This window comes from Trematomus bernacchii, unplaced genomic scaffold (genome assembly GCF_902827165.1).
Source record: "Trematomus bernacchii unplaced genomic scaffold, fTreBer1.1, whole genome shotgun sequence".
NCBI lineage: Eukaryota > Metazoa > Chordata > Actinopteri > Perciformes > Nototheniidae > Trematomus > Trematomus bernacchii.
Genome location: NW_022987609.1, coordinates 3,409,208 through 3,416,542, shown reverse-complemented (window position 1 = coordinate 3,416,542; position 7,335 = coordinate 3,409,208).

The window sequence follows — 7,335 nt, the reverse complement described above, 5'->3', positions numbered from 1 at the left end:
GAGTACCCGATCCTGAAAGACAATTTGTTTTGGAGGTGGATGCTTCTGATATGGGGGTGGGGGCCATCCTGTCTCAGCGAGCAACGAACAGCCAAAAACTCCATCCCTGTGCATTCTTTTCGAGGCATTTGACACCAGCGGAAAGAAACTATGATGTAGGAAACCGGGAGCTGCTAGCAGTGAAGTTGGCTCCGGAGGAGTGGCGTCACTGGCTCGAGGGGACCAGTCAACCTTTCCTGGTGTGGACTGACCACAAGAATTTGGAATACATCCGGTCGGCCCGCAGACTGAATTCCTGACAGGCTAGATGGGCCCTATTTTTCACTCGGTTCAATTTCTCCCTCTCCTACCGCCCTGGTTCTCGGAACATTAAGGCTGACGCTCTGTCTCGTCAGTTTGGGGAGGGAGGTAACATTCCCAGAGGCTCGGACACCATCCTTCCGACTCCTCAGCTCGTCGCCGCCCTCATCTGGGAAGTGGAGGAGAGGGTCAAGGCCGCCCTGGAGGACCAGCCGGGACCCAGTGCCTGTCCTCCAAACCGCCTGTTCGTTCCGCAGATGTTGAGGTCTGATGTTATCCAGTGGGCCCACAACTCCAGACTCACCTGCCATCCTGGTATCCAACTTACCCGGGAGGTAGTCCAGCAAAGGTTCTGGTGGGCAACACTTAAGGAGGACACCAGGGAATTTGTTAATGCCTGCCCTGTGTGCAATCAACACAAGTCTTCTCACCAAGCTCCTGCTGGTCTCCTACAACCTCTGCCTATCCCTCATCGCCCCTGGTCCCACATTTCTCTGGACTTTGTTACTGGTCTGCCACCGTCCAACGGGCACACTGCCATCTTGACGGTGGCTCATTTTGTACCGATACCCAAGCTCCCCTCAGCTAAAGAGACGGCGGAGCTGGTCCTGTTCCACGTGTTCCGGCTCCATGGGCTACCTACCGATGTGGTTTCCGATCATGGTCCCCAATTTACCTCGGTGTTCTGGAGGGAATTCTGCACGCTCATTGGGGCCAAGGTCAGTCTGTCATCCGGTTTCCATCCTCAATCCAACGGTCAGACCGAAAGGAAGAACCAGGAGATGGAGACGGCTTTACGTTGTATAGTCTCCAAGCACCCAGCGGCCTGGGCTAAACAACTGCTCTGGGTCGAGTACGCCCACAACACTCTGATCAGTTCGGCCACCAAGCTGTCCCCATTTCAGTGTGCATACGGGTTCCAACCCCCTCTGTTTCCGGCCCTGGAGAGGGAGGTTACCTGTCCGTCCGTCCAGGCTTTCATTCGTCGCTGTCGCCAGACCTGGAATCAAGCCCGGATAACTCTTGTTCGTTCGGCCAACCGGTACGCCTCCTCTGCCAACCGCCGACGTTCCAAGGCACCCGTCTACCAGGTGGGCCAAAAGGGATGGCTGTCCACCCAGGATATTCCTTTACGGGTGGAGTCGAAAAAGCTTGCACCGAGGTTCATTGGACCATTTGAGATTATAAGGATAATCAATCCCGCAGCAGTAAGGCTAAGACTGCCTCGGACTCTGCGGGTCCATCCCACCTTTCATGTTTCCAGGATCAAACCTGTCCGAGAGAGTGCACTGGTTCCTGCGGTCCCTCCTCCACCACCCCCCCGGATGATTGACGGCGGACCTACGTACACTTTCCATCGACTGCTTCGTTCCCGTCGCAGAGGGAGAGGAGTCCAGTACCTGGTAGACTGGGAGGGTTACGGCCCTGAGGAGAGGTCTTGGGTTCCAGCTCGTCATGTCTTGGACCCCCGGCTCATCAGAGAGTTCCATCAGCGCAATCCCGAGCAACCTTCTAAGGCCATCACATCGACGGGCAGAGACACAGGGAGAGTCTCTCCACATACTGTCAGCTCTTTCGAGGAGGACAGTGAGGGGCCTGCTTCTGATGAGGACGCCGATTCCCACAGGGGGCAGGAGAAGGAGGCCGAAATAACTTTTTCAGATGAGTACTAACCCCACCTCCCACCCTCCTCTGTAGATTAGCGTTTAGGGACGTCAGGAGCCGTCCATTAAGGGGGGGGTTCTGTCACAGTCTGCTCCATCATTCACCAGTAGTTTTCCATTCACCTGTCTCACCTGTTAACCATACCCACGTTTTTGCTCACTCTCTTTCTCTTCTGCACCCATTAGCTTTACTGCCAGTATTTAAACCCTCACCAGACACACACCCGTTGCCAGATCGTACTTTGCCTTCATGCTCGTCTTTCACGCATTTGTTACCAGATTGCCTACCCGGTTCCGACCCTGCCTGTCCCTGACCTGCCTGCTCTGCCTGTTCCCTGATCCTGCCTGTCCTTGGACTATACTGCCTTGCCTGCTGTCTCACCCTGCCTGTACCTACGTTGACCGCCTCGCCTGCTCCCTGACCCTCTGCCCGGCCCTGACTCACCTTCTGCCCGCTGTCCTCTGGTTCGTTGGCCTGCACATCATCCGGCTGATACTGTTCTGCTGGTATTCCTCTGCTCTGGTATTATTACCAATAAAGTACATTACCAATACTACTTGGTTTCTCGAGTGCTGCATTTGGGTCCTTCATAAGATTGTGACACTTGAAGTGACTGAGTAATCTTTTTTCAGATGCGACAAGTGTTTTAAATGTCAAATTGAGCAGCAAAAGCGTCAAGCAGCTCAACAAATCAGAATAAAACGCCTCTGCTTTGAGGTTGATTTGACTCTGAAGCTTCAGCAGAGGCCACGTTTATTTATGAATTATTTTATTTGTTACCCTGGGAAGCCACAAAAAAATGCCTTACTGTAGCTACTATGAAAAAAGGAGAAAGTGGAATTGTTGCCTTCAAATTTTTTTTAATTTGTAGAATTGACCCGAGACTTCAAACCAGAATGTGATTATACTTATATGTAATGAATGACTGAGAGAGCTTCCTTTTTTGTTGTTGTTATAATTAGTTTCTGCCCAATTATGTACAGCAATATAGAGGCTTGTAAAGTCATACACAAGAGAGTGATTTTCTCTGGATCCAGATTTTGGAACTTTGTCACACTGCTAACTGGGTTAAAAAAGTAGTTGGACCCAATAGTGTATCTACAAAACAACCAAATGCCATTTCTCACACATGAAGGGGTATTAATCAAAATAACTATCTATATAGAGTACATTTGTGTTTGCAAGTGCTTATTAAGAAGCCAGGTGTTCATTTCACTAAACTATACAACATGAGCATGACTTCACCTTTCATCAATTATATCCCTGCTTTACACCAGCAATATAAAAAAGAAGAGGCATGGAGACTTGAAAAATAGCTGGGATCAGTATTTCCAGACTCAGAAACAGAATGATCTATACATATGACTGACTCAAAGCTCCTTTCATACTGGATATGGTATGTATTTACATTTATTTTTACAGCACAAGATAGAGAGCATATAATATGCATTCAATAGATCAATGGCACAACAATGATAGCTAAGCTATTCTAGCAAAGCTTGTTCTGTTAGAAGTCAGTGCTGCATTTTATACTATTGACCTTGACATTCTATTATAAGAACATTTAACTGGCATGAAAGGAACTGTACTAAGATGGTTTAAGTCCTATTTATCTGAACGGTCTCAGTTTGTACATCTTAACGATGCAAGGCAAGGCAAGGCAAGGCAAGGCAAGGCAAGGCAAGGCAAGGCAAGGCAAGGCAAGGCAAGGCAAGGCAAGGCAAGGCAAGGCACGTTTATTTTATATAGCACTTTTCAACACAAGGCAATTCAAAGTGCTTTACAAAAATGAAAGACATTAAGAGCATAAAACACATTAGAAACATTAAAAAGCAAAGATAATAAAACATGAATAACACAGGTACATGAATAAAAGTTACAGTGCAGTGTAAAATGAGAATAGTTCAAATAAAAGCAGCGACAAAAACAAAAGTCTTCAGCCTGAGTTTGTTACATATCGTTCCATTTTTCAGAAGGTTCGGTTTGCGTTCACACGGGCAAAACTCAAACTGTGCTATAAACTTTAAACACAAGTCATGTGCACATTTACTACGCCACTGAACATACTTACATTTAAATGTGTACTGCACGGATTCAGCCATTTTCATTGTCATCGACTCATGAAACCGGCAAGGAGATGGAAGACGTGGTTAGAAAAAGATGTCAGCTGCCAATGCTATATTGAACATGACTTGAATATCTCCTCGTAAATGTATACATACTGTAGATAGATTATCAGACCTAACAGAACTGAAAGTCTTCTTTAAACATTCCAAATTTGTTTGCAGTGATATGTCACACTGAAATGAAATTAGTAGAATACCTCAAGACAATCCATATTACCAAATGACCACCATATCCAGTCAATAGGGTCATTACTTAAGACATATGACTATGAATATATACAGCCTCACAGCACATTGCCAACACATTCTTAGTGGGGATCGATCTATTCACAGAAACTCAATTACAATCTCCGACCTGGCTTCAAATGTAAAAACAGACTTCTTGTGTGCAACCCCAAGAAACATGCAGCAATTTGTCAAAGCTGAGCAGAGGGCTGGTGAATTATTACAGAGGCAGGACACAATTCAGCCCTAGCATTGAGCAGTGCAGCGGCAGTGCCACATAACTCATCCATTTCAAAGTGGTATGCATGCTTCTTCTCTCCGGGGCAGAAATCCCACACAGACGGGGGAGGTTGGGTCCTGAGTTAATTAAACATGGAAAAAAAAGCAGATGGGAGAAGGCGTCAGAAAGAGTTCCAAGAAGGATTCCTGCCTTCATTTGGGAGAAGCACTCTGAGGGTAAAGAGTTGGCGTTAAAATGATACGACATATTTCTTCAGACTATGAAGCAGTTTAGAAACTGATTCAACCGAATGCAAAAAACTCTTACTGTCACTCTAGGACTCCATCTTAGTAATTGTGTTCCTTTCTGTTGTCTTCTTATTAAGTGTTAATGATGATGTAAAGCACTTCTAATTGCCTCTGAAAATGTGCTATATACCTGTACCTTACATTGCCTATTAAAGTGAAGCAATACTTGCATAGGCAATCAATACACACAGACCTGTGGCTCATTATGTGTCCTTGTATCATAGTTATGTAACCCCTCTGTGTTGTTAGTCTCACTCATCAACAGAGGCTCATTAAAACTTTCAATTTTCATTATTAGTTATAACAAGAGCTGGTGTGTCAAGCTAGTTACGTTCTTAGTTTAATTGCTACTGCGCTAACATTTGCTAATTTGCGGTCAACACAAATGACACTTGAGGCTGTTTCATTAGTTTGCAGGTATTTAGTTATATCAAAGTATTGGATATATAACATTTTGTTTCTTTGGAGCAGCACGTTCATTTGGATGTATCCTCCGGGGACCATGACAGTCTGCACAAATATTTCATCCATCCAATACCATTTCAGTCAAAAACAAAGTAAGGGATCAACCAGATATATATTTTTTACATTTAAACGTTCAGTTGATTTGATGTATTGTGGGGTTAGTTGAAAAGACGTGTTTATCCTGAATTTACCTCATACCTCAATCGACATTAGGATCTCATCACGTAAGATTTATTAAACATATTCTCTATCTATATAAACAATGCATACACATCTTGATACACTGTTGAACATAATGAGGCTGATCCTTCAGGTTGTATGAGGTACATTTCTGCTTCCAGGTTGTTGACATAAATGTGTTCTGCAGCCTCTCATTCCACCACCTGCAGCAGCTGGAGTGTCCTATTACTGAGTCTCCTGCGTGTTAGTGTGGTTGTGTGTCTGTGTGTGTTTGTGTGTGTGTGTGTGTGTGTTTGTATCACAGGCAGGTGGCAAGAAACATGTCAGCGATGGCTGTGTCCGTGTGTGCTCACATGTCAGTGAAGAAGAGAAGAATATTATTTGAAAAGGGCATGATTTAAAGGCCAGAAGTACAGTCTTAGCTTCTCAACACTTCCTATCAAGTCAAGTTGACATACACAAATGTGTGTGTGTGTGTGTGTGTGTGTGTGTGTGTGTGTGTGTGTGTGTGTGTGTGTGTGTGTGTGCATGCAAGAGAGCGTGAGAGAAAGAAATGGAGAGGGGGAAAGAGAAGGTGGAACGCCATTCTTTTAACAAAAGACTGCACACATTGACAGCACATTTCAGTGAGTATTGCTAAAATGTAAAAGAGATATATTTGAAATACCTAAAGGGTATCAAGTTTTCAGGACCGTCTTCATGAAATTCATTAAAAAGAAGAAGAAGATGGATTACAAGTGATATCCCAACCGTGGGAGTGTAGTCGTCCAAAAGGTTTTTCCCCAAATGATGATTTCATATTGATTCCCGATTAACTATTTGTGTTTCTCTCCTGAGAGACAGCCAAAGATGATGTTAGACACTAATGCTTATGAAGAGACCGGCAGTATATGTGACCCTGTCTGCTGATAATAGCCAGATTTTTTTTGGGGGGAAGAATCAAGATAAACAGCTGACAAATAATCTCTCAACATACATTGAGCTGCCCAAAATGCTGGATATGATCATTTGCATTTGGACATATGTTACTTCTGATCGACGAACAATGTTTTTTCCCTACTAGGGCGAAGGCATGACTTGCCTTATTCTGCCTCTGATTGGTCTACCCGGCTATTGCTACCCAGCCATCGAAGTTGATAAGTGCTGGCCAATCACAGGAAGAGTAGGGCTGCTTGTGCTTTCACCACAGTTGGATTGGCAATTCGCACAGAAGGGGCTCTAAAGCTGTGGCTTGGATAGTTCCAAAAGTAGTATCTCAAAACCACCTGCCAAACTGACATAATTGCAGACATCGGGGTCCACCAAACAGTCAGGGTTTGACTACCAGTTCAAAACGTCTAACTTTCTGTGTTGATTCCAGGGTGTAAGCTGCTCATTTCTATTTGCAGTGCAACCTGTGAAGAACAGGTGGTTTATCGTTCATGCTCAAGATTAGGATTAGGGATCATTTTTACCTTACAACTAAGCATTTACATAAATAGCATTAACCGGCCATGTCTGCACTCATGGTGAAACTTAATCTATTGTAGATGATAATACAAAAACAGTGTCGTACGTCTGTAAGCCAGGTAGGGTTGGAAGTGACTGCAAATTAGAGAAACTGGTGAGTATCTTACCATTTTAAAGACTGAATCACCTGTGGATTCATCTCAATTCATCTGGAACACTATTTGTGCTCACTGTGTGTTAAGCATATCCAACCAACTACACGTTGGTTTATTGTGAAGTGTTCTTTAAATTCTAATATAGAATGATCACTTTATCTTACTAAAAGTAAAATCTGCTGTTGCAGCTTTTATGAACACCACATCAGCTTCCACTTACAAAAACTGCTGCTGCATCATCT